This window comes from Rhinoderma darwinii, unplaced genomic scaffold, assembly GCF_050947455.1.
Source record: "Rhinoderma darwinii isolate aRhiDar2 unplaced genomic scaffold, aRhiDar2.hap1 Scaffold_56, whole genome shotgun sequence".
NCBI lineage: Eukaryota > Metazoa > Chordata > Amphibia > Anura > Rhinodermatidae > Rhinoderma > Rhinoderma darwinii.
This window is the reverse complement of record NW_027464111.1, coordinates 310,871-329,411: the sequence shown is the minus strand read 5'-3', so window position 1 is coordinate 329,411 and position 18,541 is coordinate 310,871.

The following is an 18,541-nucleotide window of genomic DNA, read 5'->3' as shown; positions in this document are numbered from 1 at the left end:
GGTGTGATGCTGAATTTAACCTCCGTGTGCCTCGCATTAATAGTAATTAACCCCATCATGTTTCTCAGTCATAATGGGTTAATGTGTGAGGTACATGATGGGGTTAATTACTATTAATTTGAGGCACATGGAGGTTAAATTCATCACACCTCGTGCCCCACATTAATAAGTGAAAGAAGTTTTTTTTATTTTATTTTTTACAGCGTACACATCATAAATGACGCAAAAAAATTGTTGTGCAGGTTATTACGGCCGCGCCAATACCGAATGTGTGTATATTTTATATATTGAGACTTATTTTAATAATGTTTATTTTAAAAAAAAGGGGTATGTGTATTTTTTAAAATGTAACATTACTTTATGTTTTTACTTTATTTTTAAACTTTAATATACTGGCATATATCAGATATATCCCAGTACATTAGCCTGTGGACGGATAGTACACAGGCAGTTGTTAGGACATACCTCGGTATGCCCTAACAGGAAATATGGTAGGACAGCCCTGGGGTCCTTCAATAGACCCTGGGCTGTCTGCCCATATATGGTATGGCCCTCGATCGCGTCACAGGAATTCCCTGTGACGCAATCCAGGGGTATCCCCCCTCCTCACTTTCCCCTGAATGCTGCAGTCAGCTTTGATCGCAGCATTCAGGAGAATAGCGGCGGAGATGAGCGGTTTCTCTGATCTCTGCCGTTATAGAGCGGGGCTGCGGCTGTGTAATACAGTCATTGCCCCGTTCCTGACATTAAGTGCACGCGCGGTCAGCATGAGGTGAGCAGTGCGGCCGCCATGTTCTGTTTTCAGTGCCGCCGCTCATTAGTGCAGCGCTGGCCGCATCGCATCATCCTCACGGCTCGCACTTGTCAGGACTCAGGAGCGGGGCAATGGCTGTATTACACAGCCGCAGCCCCGCTCTCATTCGTCATGTATTACTATACTTAGCTGTGTGGCTCGAACCATTTGGGGATGCACAGTATCGAAGTTTCGATGCATTGTGCATCCCTAGTAATTAGTGCCACAAATCCCCCCCCTTGCCGCACAGCCCCCTTGTAGGTAGTGCCACACAGATCCCTTGTAGTGCCACACACACCCTTGTAGGTAGTGCCACACAGCCCCCATGTAGGTAGCACTCCCTTCCTGTAGATAGCGCCACTGTAGCTCCCTGTGGCTGGAGATTCCGCTCCTTGACGGAGTGCTTGATGTCTTTGTCCATATATGAACAGTGACATCAGAGGCAACTAACTCCTGAAGCGGAATTCCTGTCCTCAGCATTGCCGACGCTGTGACCGGGGATTCCACTCCAGGAGAAGCCCCTGACGTCTCTGTCAATTTAGTCGGGGGGGGGGGGGGGGTGCTATCTACAGGGGTTCTGCAAAAAATCTCCTCCTCCTCACATCCACTTCGCGCTATGAGGAGGAGGAGAGAAAGCACGTCCGTGGCAGTTGTCCTGAGGAGTGTCGCGGCACCCCTGGAGGGTTCTCATGGGAACCTCATGTTGGGAACCACCAGTCTAATAGATCGCAGAGCAGGGAGATACCTCCCTGCTCTGCTATAGTGTTCAATAGTATCTGCGTCTTTAGCAGGGCCGTATTTACAGCTCACGCTGCCCTAGGCACTAAGCCTGAATATACCCCCATTACAGGCCTATTTAGTTTAGCCAATTATCATCATGATTCGCCAGTTTCTGACCAATTATAATGATATTTGGTCAGTGTTAACAAAGGGGAAGATCAATGATAAAAACTTTGCTTATCGTTAATCTCAAATGAGAAAAAAAAAGGTAATACCCCCGGCCGTAGTCATAGCGATGCGTATTCTGTTCTGAGCGTAGCCCGGCCTCCAGGGATGACGATGCATCCCATGTGACAGCTGCAACCAATCAAAGGCTGCAGCGGTCACATGGACTACAGCGTCATCGCAGGAGGCGGGGCTACGCTCAGAGAGAGAGAGGGACTACGGCTGGGAGTATTAGATTTTTTTTTACATTTATTTCTGCAGTCTTTCCACCCAAAAAACTGCACCAAAATTTGGTGCCGTTTTTCAGGTGAAATTCCCTGCTGTTCTCAGGACGTATACACTGTGTGGTTTTACGTATCTGCCCTGTGTGTTCCTACCCTCATAATCAAGTTGCTCTCCCCCACAAATATTATCTCTAAGGGCTTATTCAGACGAACGGGATATACGTCCGTGCAACGCGCGTGATTTTCACACGCGTGGCACGGACCTATATTAGTCTATGGGGCCGTGCAGACATGTGCGTGATTTTTACTCATCATGTGTCCGCTGCGCAAAAGTCACGACATGTCCGTTCTTTGAGCGTTTTTCGCGCATCACGCACCCATTAAAGTCAAAACCACGCATGCCATACGGAAGCACTAACGTGCAAACAGTGTGATTCGTGCAACAGCAGCAAAAGGATGAATGAAAACAGAAAAGCACCACGTGCTTTTCTGTTTACAAACATCCAAATGGAGTGTCATAATGATGGCGGCTGCGCGAAAATTACGCAGCCGCGCATGATATGATGCTGCCGCACGGAGCGGTCAAGTGCCTTTTGCGCACGCAAAACGTTGCGTTTTTTGCAAGCGCAAAAAGCACACGCTCGTGTGAATCCAGCCTAAGGCTTTATTCAGATGAACAGGAAAAACGTCCGTGCAACGCGCGTGATTTGCACGCGCGTTGCACGGACCTATATTAGTCGATGGGGCCGTGAGGACATGTGCGTGATTTTTACTCAGTGTGAGTCCGCTGAAAAAAAGTCATGACGTGTCCGTTCTTTGGGCGTTTTTCGCGCATCACGCACCCATTGAAGTCAATGGGTGCGTGAAAACCACGTGCGAACTGCGTGATTCGCGCAAGAGCTGTCAAACTCTGAATGTAAACAGAAAAGCACCACGTGCTTTTCTGTTTACAAACATCCAAACGGAGTGTCTTTGAGATGAGCGAACCCGGACAACCGAACCGAACTTCACCGGGTTCGGCCGAACTCGTTTTGACCGAACCCGGCAAAAAAAATTCCGGTACGCGACGTCAGGAGATAGTCACTGTCCAGGGTGCTGAAAGAGTTAAACCGTTTCAGAACCCTGGACAGTGACTTCCGCTCACAATATACATGAACGGGTAAAAATACAAGAAGTTCTGACTTACCGAGAACTCCCTGCTCCTTCCTCCAGTCCGGCCTCCCGGGATGACAATTCAGTCCAAGTGACAGCTCCAGCCAATCACAGGCCAAGCACAGGCTGCAGCGGTCACATGGACTGCCGCGTCATCCAGGGAGGTGGGGCCAGATGTCAAGAGAGGCGCGTCACCAAGGCAACGGCCGGGAGGGAAGTTCTCGGTAAGTACGAACGTCTTTTTTTTTTTTTTTAACAGGTTGCTCGATATTGTGATCGGAATTCACTGTCGAGGGTGCTGAAAGAGTTACTGCCGATCAGTTAACTCTTTCAGCACCCTGGACAGTGACTATTTACTCACGTCGACTAGCCTCATCTCTATGATGGCGGCTGCGCGAAAATCACGCAGCTGCGCATCATACACTGATGACACATCGAGCTGTCAAGTGGTTTTTGCGCCCGAAAAACGCCACGTTTTTGCGTCCGCAAAAACGCCACGCTCGTGTGAATCCAGCCTAAGGGTAAGGCCACACGGAGCGGTACTGACACGGTCGCAACACAGCTAACAACCACGCCGGCACCATGTTCAGTGCGGCTGTCAAACAGCCTGTTAGTGGCTGCACGTATTCCGGTTACATTCGCATGCGCACTGCCGCTACATTCATTCTCTATGGTAGCGCCGGAGATAGCCGAGTGCAGTGTTCGGCTTTTTCCAGCACTCCCATAGAGAATGAATAGGGGGTAAGCTGTTGTCATTTGCAAAATCGTGCGCCCATAAAGGGTGTATTAATTCATGGCCGCACGATTTTGCAGATAAAGGGACGGTTTACCCGGTTTAACGTGCGGCCATGAATTAATACACCCTTTATGGCCGAACGATTTAGCAAATTACAACAACTTACCCCCTATTCATTCTCTATGGGAGCGCCGGAAGAAGCAGAACACTGCACTGGGCTATCTCCGGCGCTCCCATAGAGAATGAATGGAGCGGCAGTGCGCATGCGAATGTAACCGGAATACCCCTTAACAAGGTATTTGACAGCCGCTCCTACATAGTGCCAGCGCGGTTGTTGGCCGCGTTGCGACAGTGTGAGGGCCGCTCCGTGTGGCCGTACCCTAAAGAATCCTTTCTCCCTATACAGAACACTAAGTTCCCCTCCCCCATGATTCATAATAAGCTCCTACACCACAAAATAAACTATACAGAAGTCCCCCTCCCCACAAAATACATTTATAAAGAATCCCCCCACTCCTATAGCATTTAGGGCAATGTCCCCTCACCTCCAAAATCGATCTGTAAAAAATACACACTTAAATCACCTATAACCTAGCCTCCCCTCCCCCACAAAATCGATCTTTTAAAAAAAAAACAAAAAAAACATCCTGTTACACATCACTTAACCCCTTCCCTCTTTCCTCCTCCCTCACACAGCACATAAATAGACATAGATTAAGCTAAAGCCTCTGCTCTTACCTGACACTGGAGCTCCGTGGAGGAGTCTTCACTGTGGCAGCAGCACAGCAGGAAGGAGCTGCGTGAGGCTCTGAGTGACACTGCAGTACAGGCTGTGCCGATTGGTGGAGCAGACAGAAGCACCTGCTGCTGCTCCTCCAATCAGTGCTCACTTCACACAGCCGTGAAGAGGAAGGAAAATGTCTCCTCTCTTCGGCTTGTACCCACTGGCGCCCCCCTTACAGCATGGCGGCCGGCTCCCTGTGCGACCGCATGTGTCGCACATAGCTAAGGCCGGACATGATGGCATCGGAATAAGGCCCGTTAGTGACCGACGTAGAAACACGATGGGCCTGTCACTAACGGGTTAAGGGGTTAAAATCTGCACTTAACCGTCATTGCTATTTGTTTTGGGACTGGTTTCCCTAAATATTGCACTACTTCTGCTATGGTTATTGTACTGTTACTTACCATTAGGCTATGTTCACACGGAGTATTTTGGGGGAGGAATATCTGCCTCAAAATTCCGTTTGGAACTTTGAGGCAGATATTCCTCTCCCTGCACGCCGATTTTCGCGGCAATTATCGCGCTGTTTTTCGCCCGCGGCCATTGAGCGCCGCGGGCATAAAACAGCGAGAAATACGCTTTCTCCTGCCTCCCATTGAAGTCAATGGGAGGTCAGAGGCGGAAGCGCCCGAAGATAGGGCATGTGGCTTCTTTTTCCCGCGAGGCAGTTTTACTGCTCGCGGGAAAAAGATGCCGACGCCTCCCATTGAAATCAATGGGAGGCGTTCTCGGGCCGTTTTTGCCGAGTTTTGCGACGCGGTTTCCGCGTCAAAAAACTCGGCAAAATACCCCGTGTGAACATAGCCTTAGATTTTATTATTTACTTCCTATTACTTCTCTGTTTTGGGAGGCTACCTCCTACCATTGTTCATATATCTCTGTAACAATTTCTACAGTTTGACTTTATTGTATTGCACTGCGTGCAAACTTTTGCAATTTTGTGAAAATGTTTTATCTGCTCTGTTTAATTTCTAATAAAAAATTTATGATAACAAAAAAAAAAGATATTGTATTACGGTCTGTAGCCTTTGGGGGGAATATATTAACCTTTCTACAACAGTTTACTAGCGTAGAAAATTCACAAAATGCGCAAATGTCAAAAATTTTTGGGGAAAAAAATGGGCGGGGCTTAGCAGAAATGGCCAACAATTTTACTATAATTTACGCCAGTAACTGATGTCAATTATAGCAGAAATCTATATGTATAGTGCGGCCCAGATTTATCTCTGGGGGGCGTAACAAGGCAAAGGTCCGTGCCAGACACATACCTCCCCCCCAATCAGACTGTTTGCCCCCCCAATCAGACAATAAAATACATTTTAAAAATGTACTTACCTCACCACTCCGATTCTCCCTCCCGGATCCCCTCAGGCTCTTACAGCAGGCCGCAGCACGTAGAAAGTACTGATGACAGGCCGCGTTGCAGCTAAAAGATGCGACACATTTATTAAGAGTCTTTCACCTATTAATAAATGTGTTGCATCTTACTCCAGCAAACTGTTTAATAGGACTGTTGTATGAAACGCCAGTATTAAAGGGGTTTTCCACGTTTTAACAACTAATAAACCTATCCACTGGATAGGTCATCAGTATATGATCAGTGCGTGCCCGACACCCGGACCTCGCACCGATCCGCCACTCCAGCTGCCTCCCGGCACCGAACAACACTGCCAGAAGCAGATGGCTCAGGTCAAAGAATAGAGGCCGAGCTGCAGTTCTGCCGAACGGCCGCTATGCAGTAGTCGGAGCCATCTGCTTCCGGCAATATTGTCCAGTGCCCGGAGGCAGCTGGACTGGCGTATCGGTGCGGTGTCTGGGTGTAGTAACGATTGTTTGCCCATACATTACCGATGATTGCTCTTTGCATCACGATGTATCGTCAATCGGCGCTTGTTTTCATGGTCAGTATCGGCCCGTCTAAAAGGACCTTTACTTCCTCAGACACCACACTCCAGTCTACAGAGACCACCATAACTAGGCATTGGAACCAACCCTCCCACCTTAGCGGGTAAAGATTAACCATCTAAAAGGTTCACTATATACACATAGTTAGTTAGTTAGTACGGCTGAAAAAAGACACATGTCCATCAAGTTCAACCAAGGGACGGGAAAAGGGAAGGAAACATTTCTACACATAGGAGCTGATACTTTTTTGTTCTAGGAAATTATCTAACCCTTTTTTAAAGCCATCTACTGTCCCTGCTGTGACCAGCTCCTGCGGTAGGCTATTCCATAGATTCACAGTTCTCACTGTAAAGAAAGCTTGTCGCCTCTGCAGGTTGAACATTTTTTTCTCCAGACGGAGGGAGTGCCCCCTTGTTTTTTGAGGGGGTTTTACAAGGAACAGGATTTCACCATATTTTTTGTATGTGCCATTAATATATTTATATAAGTTAATCATGTCCCCCCTTAGTCGTCTTTTTTCAAGGCTAAATACGTTTAATTCTTTCAATCTTTCCTCATAACTTAGATTCTCCATGCCCCTTATTAGCTTCGTTGCTCTTCTTTGTATTTTTTCCAACTCCAGGGCATCCTTTCTATGAACTGGAGCCCAGAACTGAACTGCATATTCTAGATGAGGCCTCACTAATGCTTTGTAAAGTGGTAATATTACATCCCTGTCCCGTGAGTCCATGCCTCTTTTAATACACGACAATATCCTGCTGGCCTTTGAAGCAGCTGATTGACACTGCATGCTGTTATTTAGTTTATGATTTACAAGTACACCCAGATCCTTCTCAACAAGTGAATCCGCCAGTGTAGCTCCCCCTAGGACATATGATGCATGCAGGTTGTTGGTACCCAGATGCATAACTTTACATTTATCTACATTAAACTTCATCTGCCAAGTGGACGCCCAAACACTTAGTTTGTTTAAATCTGCCTGCAATTCATGAACATCTTCCATAGACTGAACTATATTACATAGCTTGGTGTCATCTGCAAAAATAGAAATAGTGCTATTAATCCCATCCTCTATATCATTAATAAATAAGTTGAATAATAGTGGTCCCAGCACTGAACCCTGGGGTACACCACTTATAACTGGGGACCATTCAGAGAAGGAATCATTGACAACAACCCTCTGGATACGGTCCTTGAGCCAATTCTCAATCCAATTACAAACTATATTTTCTAAACCTATAGTCCTTAATTTACCCATTAGGCGTCTATGGGGGACAGTGTCAAATGCCTTTGCAAAGTCCAAAAACACTAAATCCACAGCGGCCCCTCTGTCTAGACTTCTGCTCACCTCTTCATAAAAACAGATTAGGTTAGTTTGACAACTTCTGTCCTTCGTAAAACCGTGCTGGCTGTCACTTATAATGCTATTTATTGTCACATAATCCTGTATATAGTCCCTCAATAGCCACTCAAACATTTTCCCCACGATGGATGTTAAGCTTACTGGTCTATAATTACCAGGGGAAGACCTAGAGCCCTTTTTGAAAATAGGCACCACATTTGCGCTGCGCCAGTCCCTTGGCACTATACCAGTCACTAGAGATTCTCTGAATATTATGAAAAGGGGGACAGAAATAACTGAACTAAGCTCTTTAAGAACTCTAGGGTGTAACCCATCTGGTCCCGGGGCCTTGTGCACATTTATTTTATTTAATTTAGCTTGGACCATATCTACATTCATCCAATTCAGTATATCAACTGATATATTAACAGCACTGGCACCGGCTACATCAGCTGCTCTTTCTTCTGTTGTATATACAGAGCTAAAGAACCCATTTAGTAACTCTGCCTTCTCTTGATCCCCTGTGACCAACTCCCCATTACCACTATCTAGGGGTCCTACATGTTCAGACCTTGGCTTTTTAGCATTTATATACTTGAAGAATTTTTTGGGATTTGTTTTACTATCCTTGGCCACCTGCCTTTCATTTTGTATTTTTGCTAATTTTATTACATTACCATCCCGCCGACTACTAGCTGGGCTGTTCTCCCGGCTGTTAGGGAGATCAGTATCCACTAGGGCTGCCATTTCTGAGACTGACACCCTTGCATCATCACCCAACTTGGCAATTTTGCTTGGAATGTCAGAAACCGGATCGGCCTTCCTTTTCTTTGACCCCTTTCTACTGCCCCTAACTACATTAACCCAGCTACTTATCTGATCCTGCTCACCCATGTCTTCACCCTCCACCCATGTCTTCACCCTCCACATAAGGGCTAAAGGTGAAAACACAGAGGTGCTCACCATATATCCAGCGTATAACTCTGTCCTCCAAATCTTAGGAGTGCACGGAGCAGGAGTTGTTCTAGATTCCTGTTTATATCCCAGACACGTTCATACCATTTTAGACAATGAATCGACATATCGCAAACTTGTGGTGAAACCAATCACCGCATGTAAAGAATCTTTCAAAAATCTGCTAGAAGAAGGAATTGGATTAGGAGTATTAGCCAAGAAACAGGCAGAATACTTACTGATAAAATTCCCTATTGTTCCCATATTCCATGGGATGCCAAAAATCCATAACTTTGCATGGTCTTGAAACTTGGGTTATCTGTGACGTAGTTGGCTAGTACTCCTGCAAACAGGCCTGCCATCAGGGTAGTACCGCTGGTACTACTGTCAGGGGCCTGGCCACAAAAGTAATTTAAAGTGGGCAGCCGCCGCTCATCAAGGTTATGATCAGTGGTAATTGGTTTGTAGAACGGAATGGGACCCATGCAGGGGCCAGAAACAGCGGCCAGCTCTGCAACTTGGTGAGTGACTCTGTTTTAAAGCAGTAGATTCAGTTTAATTATTTTTTTATGTTGCCCCTTCTCTCCCACCGGTCTCCCTCCCCTTCCCCTCCCCAGACCCCGGTCAAGCGTCATATCCACTCTGGCACAACTTCCGCCTCGGCCACCTTCCGTTCTCTTAGCCTACTCCTCCGCCCGCTCACAGAGTCCCTGGCACTTTGCGTCCTGCTCCCATCCCACGACTTTTCGTTGCGAACTCTCCAAATCCCCTAATAATGGGGGACCCAGATGTATTTCCTCAAATGGAATTCCACTGACTGTATGAAGCCCAGAAATTTCTGATGGCGGGCCTGCCTGCATACCACATATTCCAGCAATCAAGGCAATGGAATTCCATTTGCGGAAATACACCAGGTATTCCAAATGGGTCTACAAGAATTTATTTTAATGTCAGTGGAGTATCTGCGCTCACATAATTACTTCTGCCTTGATAGTTTTATTTTATTGCAGATAGAAGACGCCCTGATGGGGTCAAAATTATCCCTCTCCATGGACAATTTGTTTATGACATGGTGGGAGAACAACATTTTTTCAGCCAATAATCCCTTTTACGAGTGGATTGTGTGGGATGGACGCTACATCAACAATCTTTTTTTGTTTAGGGGTCATGATGTGGTGTCTGTACCATCATTTATGGAATACAATAAAACCAATACATTTAATTTACAATGTTACAGGCTCGGCATCCATGGATTCTGTTACCTTCTTCGAGATTACGTTGCAGGGGAATTGTAATACAGAAAAGGAATCATTTTGTGAACCCTCTTCGGGCACTACCATCCTTAATGCTAGGAGCTGTCCCCCAGCTCACACAATCTAGGCAATACCTACAGGGGTCCTTATAAGAACTAGGGTAGCCTGCTCAAATGACAAGACATTTCACAACCAATGTATAAATATTGACCCTGGATTACATTTTACAGGATATTAACAATGGATGTTAAGAAGGGCATCAAAACAAAGGACACAAGAATCCATCTTGTTTAATAATAAATACTGAAGCACGAGAGATCAATTACCAGTTTCTTCAACGGCATAGAGCCAAAAGTTTGGAGAAATATCAAAAAATGATTCAGATAAAACGAACCCATGTTAAATCCGGATCCAGTCCTGACACAAATTTTGGGTAAAGACAGCCCTCGGGTCACCTAGAGGATGAGATCTCTTAGTTACATGTTGTTACAAGTCTTTTCTACAGTGTCGCTAACAACAAAACTTGACTTTCCCAAAAAGTTTTTTCTTTTTTAAAAAGTACTTACGATATTGATGTGTTTATAAAAATTGTACTAAGCATCATGTAATTTATGCCATTGAATGCAAACAATGTGATCGCGTGTATGTACGGATGTAGCCATCTTTATCTTGACTCGGATAACTTGCAGCAGCGTGATATCACACAACAAAAGTCATTAAAAAGTCATTGACAAAACACTGCCACTGTGTATTTAAAGAGGCTCTGTCACCACATTATAAGTGCCCTATCTTCTACATAATGAGATCGGCGCTGTATTGTAGATTACATCAGTGTTTTTTAATTAGAAAAATTATCATTTTTGACTGAGTTATGACCTATATTAGCTTTATGCTAATGAGTTTCTCAATGGACAACTGGGCGTGTTTTACTATATGGCCAAGTGGGCGTTGTAAAGAGGAGTGTATGATGCCAGAGGCAGGTCTTAATAGGAGCACAAAGATGGTGGACCTGGGGGCATTTGTTAGGCCCCCAGGCAGCCATAGTAACCATCGCCACTCCGCTATTGCATTGCGGGGGGCGCGATGAGCTGCTAGAGGGGGTCGCCCCCTCTTTCTAACTATTTAAATGCTGCGGTCGTTACTGTGAGGTGTCGGCTGTAACATACAGCCGACACCCACATCGTACGGAGCGGGTTTACTCCATGAGCCTGTTCCATACTTCCCCTACCCGGCTATGACATATGGATACGTGAAATTTCTGGAAGGGGTTAAAGATGATTTCTTCCCAATGAGGATAAAACTTATGCCATCTGGTCAATTGTATTAGGAGGGGTAATTCAATTTGTATAGCGTGTCTGAAGTATGGCACACTTAAATCCCCAAATATTTTATCGAATGTTGTGCCTGGGGAATATTTGTATGTATATATATATGTATGTGTGTATATATATATATATATATATATATATATATATATATATATATATATATATACAGTGGAGGAAATAAGTATTTGATCCCTTGCTGATTTTGTAAGTTTGCCCACTGTCAAAGACATGAACAGTCTAGAATTTTTAGGCTAGATTAATTTTACCAGTGAGAGATAGATTATATAAAAAAACAAACAGAAAATCACATTGTCAAAATTATATATATTTATTTGCATTTTGCACAGAGAAATAAGTATTTGATCCCCTACCAACCATTAAGAGTTCAGCCTCCTCCAGACCAGTTACACGCTCCAAATCAACTTGGTGCCTGCATTATAGACAGCTGTCTTAAATGGTCACCTGTATAAAAGACTCCTGTCCACAGACTCAATTAATCAGTCTGACTCTAACCTCTACAACATGGGCAAGACCAAAGAGCTTTCTAAGGATGTCAGGGACAAGATCATAGATCTGCACAAGGCTGGAATGGGCTACAAAACCATAAGTAAGACGCTGGGTGAGAAGGAGACAACTGTTGGTGCAATAGTAAGAAAATGGAAGACATACAAAATGACTGTCAATCGACATCGATCTGGGGCTCCATGCAAAATATCACCTCATGGGGCATCCTTGATCCTGAGGAAGGTGAGAGCTCAGCCGAAAACTACACGGGGGGAACTTGTTAATGACCTCAAGGCAGCTGGGACCACAGTCACCAAGAAAACCATTGGTAACACATTCCGCCGTAATGGATTAAAATCCTGCAGTGCCCGCAACGTCCCCCTGCTCAAGAAGGCACATGTACAGGCCCATCTGAAGTTTGCAAATGAACATCTGGATGATTCTGAGAGTGATTAGGCGAAGGTGCTGTGGTCAGATGAGACTAAAATTGAGCTCTTTGGCATTAACTCAACTCGCCGTGTTTGGAGGAAGAGAAATGCTGCCTATGACCCAAAGAACACCGTCCTCACTGTCAAGCATGGAGGTGGAAACATTATGTTTTGGGGGTGTTTCTCTGCTAAGGGCACAGGACTACTTCACCGCATCAATGGGAGAATGGATGGAGCCATGTACCGTCAAATCCAGAGTGACAACCTCCTTCCCTCCACCAGGACATTAAAAATGGCTCGTGGCTGGTTCTTCCAGCACGACAATGACCCAAAACATACAGCCAAGACAACAAAGGAGTGGCTCAAAAAGAAGCACGTTAAGGTCATGGAGTGGCCTAGCCAGTCTCCAGACCTTAATCCCATCGAAAACTTATGGAGGGAGCTGAAGATCCGAGTTGCCAAGCGACAGCCTCGAAATCTTAATGATTTAGAGATGATCTGCAAAGAGGAGTGGGCCAAAATTCCATCTAACATGTGTGCAAACCTCATCATCAACTACAAAAAACGTCTGACTGCTGTGCTTGCTAACAAGGGTTTTGTCACCAAGTATTAAGTCTTGTTTGCCAAAGGGATCAAATACTTATTTCTCTGTGCAAAATGCAAATAAATATATATAATTTTGACAATGTGATTTTCTGTTTGTTTTTTTATATAATCTATCTCTCACTGGTAAAATTAACCTAGCCTAAAAATTATAGACTGTTCATGTCTTTGACAGTGGGCAAACTTACAAAATCAGCAAGGAATCAAATACTTATTTCCTTCACTGTATATATATATATATATATATATATATATATATATATAAAACGTGTATCGGTGCAATTAGTGCAACTTTGTAATTATATTTTTATTCAAAGATATTTTAACTTTTTGATACACAGCTACTTTGTATCCTGTATACAGAGCAGCTGTATCTAGCACTGAAACCTGTATCCGTCAGGTCAGCGGGACTGACGGGTTCAGTGACAGCGGGTCCTGCGTGTCTCTGGAAAAAAAAACAACAGCAATTTCAACATTGATTTTCACGTTTATAATTTACGCAGTTCACTATGCGGTGTAAATAACATGTTAGCTTTATTTTATGGGTCAGTACGATTGCGACGATACCAAATATGTATAGATTTTTGTTATTATGATCGCAGCAATACCATATATTTGTATTTTGTTTTTATACTCCTAGTAAATAAAACCAATTTTTATGAAAAAATGTAATTAAATTTTTACTGTAATCTATTTTTTAATGATTTTTTTTAGTCTCGCTAGGGGACTTTACAATGCCATCTTCTGATCGCATTATTGCCTGTCAGTGTAAAACTGACAGACAATCTATTAGTCCCTATTCACACAGAAGGGTTCTCCGGCCATGTGAAGGACGTTCTGTATAATGGCCGTCACACGGAAGCAGTAAAAACAATTCACCCCAAATGGGGCTATTCTCACAGCCGACGCTCTGGCCGGGGATTCCACTCCAGGAGAAGCCCCTGATGTCAGAGCTGGGACCCGCATCTATCAGACATTTATGGTGTATCCTGTGGATATGCCATAAATGTCTGCCATCACACAACCCCAATAGCAATGTTATTGACTAAGCAACATATACAATATAAAGAACTTGTGGCCTCTTGGAAGTCATCAGTCAAAGGTAAGGTTACAGTTTGGTAATCCCATACAAGAATGTTCTTTTTAGAAAACGACAGTGCCAATAAGGTAACTAATGGATTGATACTCATTGTAAGGAACTAATACAATGTAAATTTAGGGGATGGAAGTTACATTTATTGTAAGTCGTTTCATTGGGATTTTTTTTTGTTTTACATTTTCTATTGTTGCTTATATAGCACTAAGGTGAGAGATTGGAAAAAAGAAGGACCAATATAAGGCGCTGCTATACCAAACTAAGTTTTTATTTTGAGTAGGTTATTGATAGGCTACGCGTTTCGACGCAGAACATGCGTCTTCATCAGGCCATGAACATACAAAAGAAACATCATATATATATATACAAGTAGATAATAAAATATCAACCAATCACAAAGAGGAAACAGGGAGGGGACACGGGGAACTCCTACAAAGAGAAACGGACGAAATCCCGCTAAAAAAAACAACCAAATTTGATTAATACAATGTATGTGAATTTGATAAAAAGGCATATGTGATAAATGAATTTAAAATAAATTTAAAATATGGGACAATTGTATCGAAAAACAAAAGATACTACTAAACGATCCATTTCAGTTGGTGTTTGAAGTGTGAGCCGTTTTAAAAACACAACATCGCTAAACTCATGCGGTCAAATCGTACTGATATAGTAATTTAAAATAACCCATAAGGGTAAAATCGGGACTATAGATAATAATGGATCCACTATTTATTCTTTAGTAAAGAAAAAAATCTGGTTAACAATCAGATAGAAAAAAACGGGCGAATGATATGAAAAACGCTATAAATATTATAAATGAACCAAATATTGTTCAATCAATTAAAAACGAAAATTACATTCAATAATTTAGTCAGACTATTCTGAATAAAAAAATCAAGAATTCATTCATAAAGAAGCAAGATACAAGTAAAACGCCAGGACGGCTAAACAAGTGGCGTCTTTATAGTCAAGGCAACAATAATTTTATAAAAATAGATACCTGGAAAATATGTTAAATTGATAGAACAATTTGTACTATAACAATAATTATTAATTTTGTACTGTAATGAGAAACAAATCAATTGTCAGACTAAGCCTATATAAACCAATGTATTGATAAATAAATAAATAATCACAAACACATGGAAGATGCGAAGGACGGCCAAACCCTTCAAATTATGAAAAAACTATTAGGGTCAGTATTGATAAAAAATTAGAAACAATAAATAAAGAAATATTAGTAACTATACCTCATGATGATTAATTCTGAACCGAGTCTAAAAACACAATATAAAAATGACCCAAATGTGTCAGAAATTGAATGACATCTATGGCACTTGAATGCCATAATTTCAGATTAATATTAAATTATATTATATTACTGGAGATTAATTTACCCAAAGTAATGCAGATAGAACTACATTACCGTAGACCAAAGGAAACAACTGTGAAGTAGATAATTTGATATAATCTACGGTAATGTAGTTCTATCTGCATTACTTTGGGTAAATTAATTTCAATCTCTCACCTTAGTGCTATATAAGCAACAATAGAAAATAGAAAATGTAAAACAAAAAAAAATCCCAATGGAACTACTTACAGTAAATGTAACTTCCATCCCCTAAATTTACAATGTATTCAGGGGCGTAGCTAAAGGCTCATGGGCCCCGATGCAAGAATTCTTACTGGGCCCCCCCCCCCCCCGCAAACTTCTCATGGCCGACGGTCCGCAGCTTTCAGCTGCATCGCTGGGTCTCCTAAGTGACCCAACAATGCAGCACTAGCAGCCGGGGCGTCACTAAGGCTGGGTTCACACACCCTATTTACGGACGTAATTCGGGCGTTTTAGCATTGAATTACGTCCGAAAATGCGGCTCAAAAGCGTTGGCAAACATCTGCCCATTCATTTGAATGGGTCTTACGATGTTCTGTGCAGACGGTCATTTTTTTTTACGTGCCGCTGTCAAAAGGCGGCGCGTAAAAAAGACGCCCGCGTCAAAGAAGTGCCTGTCACTTCTTCATATGTAAATGGAGCCGTTTTCCATGGACTCCATAGAAAAACAGCTCCAATTACGTCCGTAATGGACGCAGCGAAAGACGCCTGCACATGCCATTACGGTTGAAATTACGGTGCTGTTTTCTCCTGAAAACAGCACCGTAATTTCAGCCGTAACAGACGCTGCCGTGTGAACATACCCTCAGGGCTTAAAATGTCAGGGAAATGGCCCCAATACATATGTGTCCGCCCAAAAAAAAGTGTGTATATGAGACAGCATAGCATATCTATAGCACTACGACCCTATAAACTATGGATAGGATTAGATACAGTGGCTCAGCAGACAGTATCACACATAATAGGATTAGATACAGTGGCTCAGAAGGCAGTATCACACATGATAGGATTAGATACAGTGGTCCAGCAGACAGTATCACACATGATAGGATTAGATACAGTGGCTCAGCAGACAGTATCACACATGATAGGATTAGATACAGTGGATCAGCAGACAGTACCACACATGATAGGATTAGATACAGTGGCTGAGCAGACAGTATCACACATGATAGGATTAGATACAGTGGCTCAGCAGACAGTACCACACATGATAGGATTAGATACAGTGGCTCAGAAGGCAGTATCACACATGATAGGATTAGATACAGTGGCTCAGCAGACAGTATCACACAAGATACGATTAGATACAGGGCCCAGCAGACAGTATCACACATGATTGGATTAGATACACAGCTCAGCAGACAGTATCACACATTATTGGATTAGATACACAGCTCAGCGGACAGTATCACACATGATTGGATTAGATACACAGCTCAGCAGGCAGTATCACACATGATAGGATTAGATACAGGGCCCAGCAGACAGTATCACACATGATAGGATTAGATACAGGGCCCAGCTCGCTGACATTGCGTCTCCAGCGCTGGACCCAGGATAGGTAAGAATAATAATTTTGCTTCTTTATGTGTTACTGATTATTTTTGTGTGTTTGTGTTTTTTTTACAGGTTCGGTTGTTGGACTTCGGATACGAGGACTTCAATGACGGCGTTTTTTTATTCTCAATAAAATGGTTAATGAGGGTTGTTTTTTTTTATTTCAATAAAATATTTTTTCTATGTGCTTGTATCTTTTTAAACTTTATAATCACCGCCTTAGTAATGGCCGCTGGCTGATTGACAACCTCCATTACTAAGGCGAGGCTTAATGTTAGCCGGTGCAGAGGCTACACTAACCCCCATTATTACCCCGGTACCCACCGCCACCAGGAGTACTGGGAAGAGCCGGGTACGAACCAGTACCCGACCATCTGTAGTGACGGTCAGGCACCGGGGTGGCCGCAGGTTGGTAGTATTAGGCTGGGGGAGGCCAAAAACAGTGGCCCTTCCCACCCTTGTGATGCTGCCTGCTGCTGCTGTGTTGTATCTGGCTGGTTATGAAAATTGGGGGGGACCCCACATCGTTCTTTCCAATTATTTATTTTTTTTTTAAATGACGTGGGGTCCCCCCCATTTTTCATAACCAGCCAGATACAATAAAGCAGCAGCAGCCTAGCATCACCAGGGTAGGAAGGGCCACTGTTTTTGGCCTTTCCCCTCCTGATAATACCAGCCTGCGGCCACCCCAGTGGCCGACCATCACTACAGATGGTCAGGTACTGGATAGTACCCGGCTGTTCCCAGCACCCCTGGTGGCGGTGGGTACCGGGGTAATAAAGGGGGTTAGTGTTAGCCTCTGCATCCGCTAACACTAAGCCCCGCCTTAGCAATGGATGCTGTCAATCAGCCGGCGGCCATTACTAAGGCGGTAGTAATATAGTTTAAAAAAAAAACACAAAGACATAGAAAAAATATTTTATTGAAATAAAAAAAAAACCCGCACAACCCTCATTAACCATTTTATTAATAAAAAAAAAGCTGTCATCGGAGTAGTCCTGGAATCCGCCGTAGTCCAACGACCGAACCTGTAAGAAAACACACAAAAAATGATTAGTAACACGTGTGTTAGGCTTAGATACAGGGCCCATGTGTGATACTGTCTGTGGGACCCTGTATCTAAGCCTACCATAACGTAGGCTTAGCTACAGGGTCCAGCAGACAGTAATCTTATACAGTATAAGATTACTGTGTGCTGGGGCCCTGTATCTAAACCTACAGTGTGGTAGGCTTATATACAGGGCCCATCAGACAGTATCACACATGGGCCATGTATCTAAGCCTACCATGTGATTGGCTTAGATACAGGGCCCAGCAGAGAGGATCACGCATGGGCCATGTATCTAAGCCTACCATGTGATTGGCTTAGATACAGGGCCCAGCAGACAGGATCACACATGGGCCATGTATCTAAGCCTACCATGTGATTGGCTTAGATACAGGGCCCAGCAGACAGGATCACACAATCTGTGATCCTGTCTCATGGGCCCCCTAAGCCTGCTACATCGTAGGCTTAGGGGTTGTACAGTTCCTAAACA